The sequence below is a fragment of the Eschscholzia californica genome, unplaced genomic scaffold (assembly GCF_041429995.1).
Source record: "Eschscholzia californica isolate CP2 unplaced genomic scaffold, dmEscCali1.0.p SCAF_3, whole genome shotgun sequence".
NCBI lineage: Eukaryota > Viridiplantae > Streptophyta > Magnoliopsida > Ranunculales > Papaveraceae > Eschscholzia > Eschscholzia californica.
In genome coordinates, this window is record NW_028238420.1 from 46,668,301 (window position 1) to 46,679,189 (window position 10,889).

Below are 10,889 nucleotides of genomic sequence, written 5' to 3' on the forward strand. Positions count from 1 at the left end.
CTTTCACTTTCCATCACCAAAGTGACTGTGGTACCCTTCATCATCTAATACTCCGGTAGAGATTAGGTTATATCGAAGATCTGGTATATGCCTCACATTCTTAAGAATCAATGTACTCCCTGTGCTCGTCTCAATTTTCACTTCTCCAATTCCTACGATTTTTGAGAAACCTAAGTTTCCCATCCTGACATTGCCAAGGTCACCAGTTCTGTAAGAGTTAAAGAAATCCTTACATGGAATAGCATGATACGAAGCACCTGAGTCAACCAACTATGTCGTTTCTGGTTCTGACTCAGCCATACTTAAGCAAGTGTCTCCACAACCTGAGAGTAAGATAATGTCATCACTTGAGGCAACTGCCGCAACATTATCTTGTTTTTCATCATCCTTTTTATTTTCCTTCTTTGGTTTCCTGCAATCACTCTTGTAATGACCCATTTTTCCACAACCAAAACATCTAACTTCTTTCTTTGGTTTTGATCTCCCCCTTGACTTATCACGGTTATGAGGTTTTCTACTTTTACCTCTCCCCCGTCTTTCTGTAACAAGTGCCTCTGAATGAGACTCGTCTGACGATAATTTCCTTCTTGTTTCTTCATTCAACAAACTACCTGTTACGTGATTCATACGCATTATGCCATCAGGAGCAGAATTGCTAAGAGACACCACCAATGTCTCCCAACTATCTGGTAAAGAATTTAGAAGAAGTAAGGCCTGCAACTCATCATCCAAAACTAACTTCATTGCAGAAAGCTGATTTACTAGACTTTTCATCTCATTCAAGTGTTGAGCAATTGAGGTTCCTTCTTTATATTGTAATTTTCCTAGCTTTCTGAACAAGTAAGCCTTTTTGGCAGCTGTCTTCTGATCATATAATTCTTCTAATTTCCTCCATAGACTATAAGCGGAAGTCTCCGTCGATACATGATGAAAAACACTGGGTTCTACCCATTGTCGAATAAATCCAACAACTTTACGATCTAATACCTTCCAGTCTTCTTCATCTATCTTCATCGGTTTTGTACCGTGATTTTCAATGGGTGCAGCTAGGTCTTTGCAGTATAACAAATCTTCCATTTTTGCTTTCCACATCAAATAGTTTTCTCCATCTAAACTAATCATACGATTAGTATTCACTTCCATATTTCTGAACAATAAATCCAACCTTAGCTCTGGTACCACTTGTTAGGAAAAATAACCTAATTAACTTGTTCAGGAATATGAAGATAAACGATGCGAAAGTAAAAGTAGAGACACCAAGATTATTTAACGTGGCAAAAAACCCCTCCAAACTAGAAGGTAAAAAACCACGGGACCTAGTCCAGAAATCTTCCACTATAATTAAATAATGGGTTACACAATTCTTCAAGATGTGTAGAAACACTCTTGGACAACTCTTCACCAAACCTATGGTGGATAAACTGAACAAAGAAACAAAGAAATAAAAATCTCTTACTCCTTAGGATTTGAACAAATCCTAGATTCCTAAAGGTTGAAGAAGATAACCACAAACTAAATTGCTTCACAAGATTAATAATCTTCTTTTCTTCAAACCAATATTCTGCTCTTTCAATCTCTCTTGAAAGAACCACTTCAGAATTCTCTCTTTCTCTGGCTTCTCTTTGTTCTGGAAGTTGTTGTGTATAATCTCTTCCCTTTCATTCCCTATTTATAATAATAAATAAGGAGGTTTACCAAAAGAAATAGGAATTCCTTTTTAGGCTTGAAAAAATAGAAACTTCTATTTTTTCCCCAAACAAGGAATAAGGGAAATCCTATTCCAACTAGGAGTCCTTTAATTATAAGGAGGGACCCCAACAGGTTTAAGATAAAGAAAGTAGAGAGAGAAGGAAGCCGAAAACGATTGAAAACAGGTTTAGAGTTTAGGGTTTAATCTTGTGTTTAATCTTTTTGAAGATTAATGGATTTTAGTTGGTTGATTGTTAAATTGAAAGTAGAGAGAGAAAGAAGAAAAACGATGAAGAGAAGAAGAAGATGGACGTGCTCAAGAGGCCCCTATAGATGTTTCGGGAGGCGCCTACAGAGAGGAGGCCCCTACAGTAGTTTTGGAAGGCGCCTACAGCCGCTCCCTTAACCTAACAATCCGAAAAGGAGCCTTTAATGGGACTGAAACCCACTGCCACCTTAATACAAGGAGCATGTCCAAAATGACAGGGAGGATGTGAAATTCGTTTTAAGGCTTGATATTTGTGAAAATTACAGTCTTGCCATTCATTTAAATCGTGCCCAAAATAACAACCCACCCACGTGATATCCTTTTCTTACTTGCCAGTTGCCACGTCATTTTTTCTCTTTCTCTTAAATCGGATCCAAGCACCTACTATCCTCCACTTTCAATTTTTCTGTTTTTCCAAATTTGTTCAAGTTTTCTCTCTCTATAATTTTATTCTTTTAATAACATTATTTCCATATCCAACTAATTTCCTATTTTCTCTCTCTTTTCTTTTTCCTATTTTCTGTCTCCATTAATTATTTTCTTTCTATATTTCATATCTTTATTTAACTACTTTTCGTACCTGTGGTATTTTTTCTTTGTCTTTTTTTGACTTTTTTCTTTCTTCAATTCCTAATTCCTCTCCCATTTTTTCTTCCTTTCTCATTATTTTCTCTTGAGATTTCTCTTTCCTATTTTTCTTTCTTTCCCATATTTTTTTTCCTTTCGTTTGACATTTGAAAATGTACGGGAAATTTTGAAATGTACGAAATTTTTTGAAATATACTGAAAATAAAATAATTTTCTCACATAATTAGTTAAATGCGGGAATATATATAATACTTACTGGACATTTACGAATGTACGGTGAATAATGTAACGTTTTTCTATACTTTGCTTTCGTAACGTGCACAAGAAAATTTTGAAATGTACTGGATATTTACGAATGTACTATAAATAAAATAATTATATTTTATATAATCATCTAAAATGTGGTAATATAAATGATATTAGTGGACATTTACGATGCATAGTATAACTTTTTATGTACTCTGCCTTCTTAACATGAACCAGGAATTTTGAAATGTACAGGACATTTGTGAGTGTACAGGACATTTTCGAATGTACGGGACATTTGTGAATGTGCAGGATACTTAAGAATATACGATGCATAATATACCTTTTTTCTATACTTTGCCTTCTTAACATGAATCGGGAATTTCGAAATGTACGGGACGTTTTCCAATGTACTATAACTAAAATAATTTTCCTTTCACATAATCATCTAAACATGCGAATACATATTGATATTTACTGGACAGTTACGAATGTACGGTGCATATATAACTTTTGGCCAGCGCTTTGGGGAAAGCTAAATAGTTTCGGGTGTGAAATTTTGAAGGGAATATGCAAAATTTTGAAAAGTTTCCGGGGAAACATATTTTATGGGAAATATGGTTCAAAATAAAAAACTCTCCACCTCACATCCCTCCACCTCACCTCTCTCCACCTCATCTTCTCTCTCCCTACCATTCTCTCTCTTCTCCGATTAGTTCGCCGGTCAGAAAATTTTCCGGCCGACGACCATAAAAAAAAAAAATTCACTCATTTTTTTTTTCATGGTCTCCGGTCGGCTACCTAATCGGAGAAGAGAGAGAAAGAATGGTAGGGAGAGAGAGAGAGAGAGGTGAGGTGGGGGTTTTTATTTTTCCCTCTAACAACTTACAAAATAAAATTGTCAAACAAAATTGACCAACTTTTGACCAAGTCTTCACACCCCGGAAACTATTTAGCTTTCCCCAAAGCGCTGGCCTAACTTTTTTCTGTACTTTGCCTTCTTACCATGCAACAGGAATTTTCAAATGTACAGGATATTTACGAATGTACTATAATTAAATAATTATATTTCATATACTCATCTAAATGTGGTAACATAAATGATATTAGTGGACATTTACGAATTTACGATGCATAGTATAACTTTTTATGTACTCTGCCTTCTTAACATGAACCAGGAATTTTGAAATGTACAGGACATTTGTGAATATACGAGACATTTTCGAATGTACGAGACATTTGTCAATGTACAGGATACTTACGAATATACGATGCATAATATAGCTTTTTTCTATACTTTGCCTTCTTAACATGAACCTGGAATTTCGAAATATACGGGACGTTTGCCAATGTACTATAACCAAAATAATTTTCCTTTCACATAATCATCTAAACATGCGAATACATATTGATATTTACTGGACATGTACCTTATGTTAAAAGAACGGTACCTGATAAGGTCTTATCTCTGAATGTAAGACCGTAATAATACTTGGATCAGAGAGAGGAAAAGGATATGTGAGAGAGCGAAACTCTATGAAAGAGCAAGACTCTACGAGAGAGAAAGTGGCTCAGATGTTTTAAACCGGTATCGGACAATCACTTTGAAACATTTCTTCCCCAAATCAACCAACCTCTCTCTCTCTCTTTAAGCCCTCTTCTCTCTGTAAATATTCATGTCCACTTTTTATCAAGAAGGAACATCTAGAGGTTTTCTGAGCAACCAAAGAAGGATCGATCCAATGAGGACGACGACTTCTATTTCCAGATTGATAACTTACATGAAGGAACAGGTAACTTAATGTTGGGAAAATAGGGTAGATCAACTGTTTGGAGGAACAGGTAAAACTTTCTTCGCTTTGTCGTGGTATGGAGGTCACTGCCTTGAAAGTGATTTCAGAGTAACCTTGGTGCAAATTACTTAATTCCGTTCACTCCCCAAGGATTGACCACAACTTACTGCCTTCGTCTGCACTAACAAAGATAGTAACGGAGATTGTAGAACTCGAAGCTTAGCAGATAAAGAGAGGAAGATAACCAAGGTTTTGTGTTTTCTCTCTTGATTTCGGCCAGTATTTATAGCTTTAGAGAAACCCTAACCGACTACGAAACGTGGTAGAGAAGTTAAGAAGTAGGAGATAAACTCGGAAACCAATTCGGATAAACTCTTCTAGGTCGGTTAGAGATAAACTCAAACCCTGATTAGTTAAACCCACCGACTTAGATATAAGCCAGGTTTAACTCAAAGGGAAACTTACTCTTCGTGGCAAAAGAGTCTTTTCCACTTTAAGCTCCCGAGCTCTCGGGCTCCCCGGCACCCGGCTAGAGCGGTCATGGACAACGACGATCTCCTTTGTAAAATCCTCATAAGACTACTTGCAAAAACATTAGGTCGACTAAAAGTTATCAACAAAAGATGGTATTCCATCTTTCATCCTTCCTTTGTCACCAAACACACTAGTCTTCAAACCGCTCAATATGCTTCTACTTTTCTTTCGCAAACATGTATTTTTTTTTTTCGAAAATATTTGGTGATAACATCACTTTCTTATCTTCGGATCGCCCTTCACCCAATCTCCTTAGTGAAACCACGTTCACTCTAGGTTTACCACCTGTTAAGTATAGTATGTCAACCATTTGTGCTAGTTGTCGTGGCCTTCTTATGGTTGTGATTGGAGGCTACGTTTACATCTACAACCCTTTGACCAAAAAAAAATATTCCATCTCCCTACAAAATGTTCCATTGTGATTACCGGATAATCTTTGGTGGGTCGAGTTCCTCCGGCCAGTATGACTACAATCACTACACTCTGGTTTGTTTGGTTGAAGCACGCAAGGCTTTTAAATTCAAGATTTTTATGCCAAAGAAAAGGCGTTGGAGAGACTCCAACAAGTCTTCCATGGTGCCAACAACCCTGGTTGGAGTGGTAAGAGGTATAATCTTCCACCTTAGAGGTCAAGGGTTCGAGGCACACGATGAACAATTAAAAAAAAACAAGTCTTCCATGGTACGCTATGATACTAACGGACTGAAAATAGGTTTTGTATGCGGACATATTCTTCCTGTTTGTTATATCAAGGGATTATACATTGGTTAACTCAAGAGGGATACATTATTGCAGTCAATTTGGATACAGAAGAGAGTAAGTTGATTGAAATACCAAAGAACGTAATCGCGGTTGGACTGATCATAGATTAGTGGAATTTTACTTGGTTTGGAGTTTCAGAAGATGAAATTATTTATGCCGTGACTACCTCTAAACATGAAATAGTAACTTGGGTACTCCATGATTATGAAAAAAGAAGAAGTGGAAAATGAAGAGAAAAGATGTGATAAAACCAGGGGAGGATTCCCATAGTTTATATTAGACCATTGTTCTTTGAAGGTCAGTGATTTTTTTTAACCATCTCAAACCAACATCTACTACAAGTCTAGCTGCAAGGTACACTTAGGGATGGAACATGATGTCTCAACTGGTGTTTCAAAACCTTTATGGTCCGAAGGTCATTCATCGTTTGTAGGTTTTTTACTGTGTGCCCCTATTATAAGCACTCTTACTGAGGTTTAGAATGGTAGTTAGTTTGTGGGGGATAGATATACATTTTGTTTGGTTTAAGTTCCACTTCATCTAAAAAAAAAGTTCCATTTTGTGCCATTACAGTAGGAACTCTTTTTCGAGTTAAGCTTTCAGTAGATACTAGATTTTTCACGATTTTCTACTGTAAAGTTGGTAGTTTCTAAGATGTAATCCGTGGGAGAAAAAAAAAATAGGGAGAGAAATATGTGGGTAGTTATTCTAACCAATTTTGACTTTACATAGATACCCTTCTTTTTTATTGTATTTACATAAAAAAATTTATATTATCCGTCGGATGTGTTCCCAACTAAATCCGTAAAATAAAATAGATATAATCATATATGCATTCTTTGATAGTTTTGTTCTTACCATCCTTGTCGAATTTATTGCTCGGTTCTTTTTAGTTTTTCAAGCTTACTTCCTCTTTAGGTTACTGCTATTCTTCATAAGGATTGCTTGAAGTATTCATCTGGTATAAACACTCTGACTAAGGTTTTGGACAATGACCAAGTTTGATTAGAAGATTAGTGTAAATTTTGAGAATCATAGAAGACACATTACATGCTTCTATTTCTTCTTTTTATATATGCAATTTCGAAATGGATTTTTGAGTGGGAGACCCAAATTTTGGGAGGTTAAAAAGGTTTCCCTCCAACCAATACAAAAATTGAGAGGGAGGTCCAATATGCCAGAGAAGAATACTTTTTTCTTTTCCCCTTTTTTTTTTCTTTCCCATGTCACCCTTGCACGGTAAATTAGGCCTAAACTCCTCCTTTTTTCAGTTTGCATTAAATAAGGGTCAAGTCATGGAAAGAAAAGCTGATATATTCCTCTTCTTTCTCTCTCTACACGATCTTCTCTTCATCAACATACTCCGTCATGGCTGAATCTTTTTCATGGCTGGTGTGGTCTAAATTTTTTAAATTGTGAAGAAATACATGAGAGAGTAACATTAAAAAAAACTGGTATATCTCTTATGTTCTTCAAAGATCTATGTCTATTCTAATGGTGAAGAAATCAGATCTGGGATTATTGATTTTGTTAGGGTTTGATTTCTTGAACAAATTTGGTGAAAGTTTATTGGTAAGGAAATTAGACATGTTGGTCTTGTTGATTTGGGGAAGAAATATTGAGATTTTTGTTTGTATTTTTGTTCTTCAACCTATTTTGCTTGCTCCTATTAGGAAGGTGTTTCGGTTCTCACATTTCCACGATTTAGATCTCTATAATTGTGAATAAAATTAGATCTAAAATTGTGAATGAAATTAGATCTAAAATTGTAAATTTATCGGGATTTGACGAGATCTAAAACAACAAATCTGGATCTAAAACAACTTCTGGATTTGACGAGATCTCCAGTTCTCTTAGATATTGTACCCTTTTTAACGTCATAGATGTACGTTTACGTGTTCAAATGTAGTGTACATTCATCTGTTCCCGCTACATTTTATCGCTCCTAATCAATTCCCACGTTTCCTTGTTATGTGGAAGTTTACTCTACATTTTTTAGTTTCCTTCGTCTTATATTTTTATATTTTTCCTTACTTTGTGAAGGTTGCAACGTGAAAGGTTTCTTCGAATATTTTACTGGTGTCTAGTACATAACCAAATGGTCAGTACATAAAATAATTACTGATACACAAGAAAATTCTCAGCTCAAAAGTGTGCAGTATATAACCAAATGGCTAGTACACAAGATAATTCCCAATATACAAGATAATTCCCAATATACAAGATAATTCCCAGTACAAAAGTGTACAGTACAAAGAAAAATTTCTTATAAAATTTCCTTCAAAATAATTTACGTTTTGGAAGGAATGTCCTATAATTGTCCATCATATAAGGAGAAAATGTTTAAGAGAAGGAAAGAAGTTAGGATTGAAGAGAGAAAATATCTTTAAAAAGAAGAAGAAATACAGAGAATCAAATCAATGGGAAACTACCAAAAATATATGGAAACAAATCAATGAAAGACTACCAAAAATGAGGAAGATTTAACATTGACAAATTTGAACGATTTCTAAACTAAGCTAGGAGAAGTATCTTAACATTGAGAAATATACAGTACATAGCCAAATGGTCAGTAAATAAAACAATACACAAGAAAATTCCCAGTTCAAAAGTGTCTACTACATAACCAGATGGCTAATACATAAAACAATTCCCGGTAAACAAGATAATTCCTCGTACAAAACCAAATGACAAATTTGAACGATTTCTAAACTAAGCTATGAGAAGTATCTTAACATTGAGAAATATACAGTACATAACCAAATGGTCAGTAAATAAAACAATTCCCGGTACACAAGAAAATTCTCAGTTCAAAAGTGTCTACTACATAACCAGATGGCTAATACATAAAACAATTCCCGGTAAACAAGATAATTCCTAGTACAAAAGTGTCCCGTACATAACCAAATAGATAGTACATAGAACAATTCCCGGTACAAAACAAAATTCCCAGTACAAAAGTGACTAACACATAATCAAATGACCAGTACATAAAATAATTCCCGGTATACAAGCAAATTCCTAGTTCAAAATGGTCAGTACATATTTTCCAATGTATTGTTTATTTCCCAATGTTCTGCACATTTGCGAATGTACACTTTGAATGTTTTCTAAACTAAGTTACGAGATATTTCAAATTTTGCCCAAGAACCTACTGTTGAAGTTTCCCCAAAACATTATTATTCAGAAACATACATTCGTGTACTGTACATTACAGGTATGTTTTTGCATGAACAAAAGTACATTAAATGTTACAAAAAGTGCTACTAAGCGAATGCGACTCGTGCATTTAAGACACTTCATCTTTAATTCTCATTCTCCATCTCTCTTGCGACTCGTGCATATCACGTTAGTCATACTGTTGTCGTGTTCTTTGGCTTACTCACGAAAGAGGTAGTGGACTCCTTATGTGCTTACTGTAAAAGAGGAAGATTTAGTGGTAAGTACATCTCTATTAGAACCATCCAATGAATTATGTACATTAAATACACCAAAAACTAACACACTTTCATTCATATTTCAAATATAACATACATAAAAATATTTCTCAGGAACAAACATGTGTACAGGGAAATAAACCTTTTAAAATCCTGTCCAGTGGACAAACTATGTACAAGGAACAAAAATATGTACATGAAACTGCCTAAAACACAATAGTTAGGCAGAAATTGTCAGGAAGAAAACAGTTTAACGGGAAGAAAACAGTTTACAGGACATGAAACAGTTTAACAGGAACGACTGGGTATATGTACATGAAACTGTTTACCGGGAAAAAAACAATTTACAGGACAGGAAACTAGGTACCGAAAAGATCTTACGAAAAAGTTTTGTCGGATTTAGGTTTCTCCAATAAAAATGAAACAGAAAATTTTTGTCAGATTTAAGGTTCTTAAATTTAACGAGGACGAAAGTTTTTTCAGATTTAGGATTCTTAAAAATTCAAATTGAAATGTTTTTAAATTTAGGGTTCTTAAATAATAATCAATGATAAACTACCAGGAAATCAATGATAAACTACCATAATGAAAATATAAAGTTAGCCATATTTACCTCTTTCTTCTTAGGATTTGTTCACTTTACCCTTTTGTTCTCCTAGGGTTTGTTATGAAACATGGAAACAAAGATTTCAATAAAAAAAAATTAGAGAGAGAGAGAAAGAAAAAAATAAAATTTTGGTTTGATGTTGAATCATTCAGATCTGTTATGAAATCTTGGTTTGAAGAAACAATAAAATTCTAGAGAGAGAGAGAAGAAGAAGAAAAGAAAAGTTGGAATTGAGAAGGAAAGTGATTTTGGGAAAGAACTTGCTTTTGGAAAGAGGGTGGTTGAGTGATTAATGGAGAATGGATGGTTTCCTTAATCAGTCACTTCCAAACTGAGTGGCATCAGACTTTAAAAAAAAAAAATTGAATATTTTACGGGATTTTTCATTGGTATTTTTGTTAATACCGAAATTCAGAAGGTTGGTTTTGTCTTTTAAATGTGAAACCTGACACCATGGGCCTGCTCCTCATTTTTTTCCTGACCCGGATTTCGTTCTTATTTATGGGGTCATTTTGGGGCGTTTGCCCAACCCCTCTTTATATCTGGAAGTTATTGTGTCGAATTTGGTTCAATTGGTTCAACTTGATGGTTGTCATTGTATACAGTATTGGTGCTCTTTTTGAAGCTGTTCCTGCTCCATTAACCACGAGTCCATGATAGAATACCAATGGTTGCTTTCGTTTTTGCTCAAGTTGAATTTGTGAGATGAGTTAAGAAACACTAACCATTTTTTTTAACAATAAAGCCTCTAAAGTTGAGATTAATTTTGAAGCTCCTCTTTCTCTCTCACGAATCTAAATTGGGTAACTTGTGGTTTTAATTTAGATTTTTTTATTGAACTTCAATAATTTGAGGAAGTGTTTGTAAAATGGTCTATTACCGGCTAAACGAAGAGACCAGACATTTTTTGGTACAAAGTTTGGTGGTTCCGGATCGATTTTGTGGTTGAACTCTACCACCACTAC

At 34.9% G+C, this 10,889-nt stretch overlaps 1 long non-coding RNA gene across 1 annotated transcript; it reads right to left on the reverse strand.

Moving 5' to 3' along the window:
* Nucleotides 1-9,037: 9,037 nt before the first annotated feature.
* Nucleotides 9,038-10,248, reverse strand: LOC147550931 (uncharacterized). The gene is made up of 2 exons (XR_015238382.1): nucleotides 9,931-10,248; nucleotides 9,038-9,296 (listed from the first exon to the last, which is right to left on the reverse strand). It is a non-coding gene; the product is annotated as an uncharacterized LOC147550931 (long non-coding RNA).
* Between the last annotated feature and the right edge of the window lie 641 nt (nucleotides 10,249-10,889).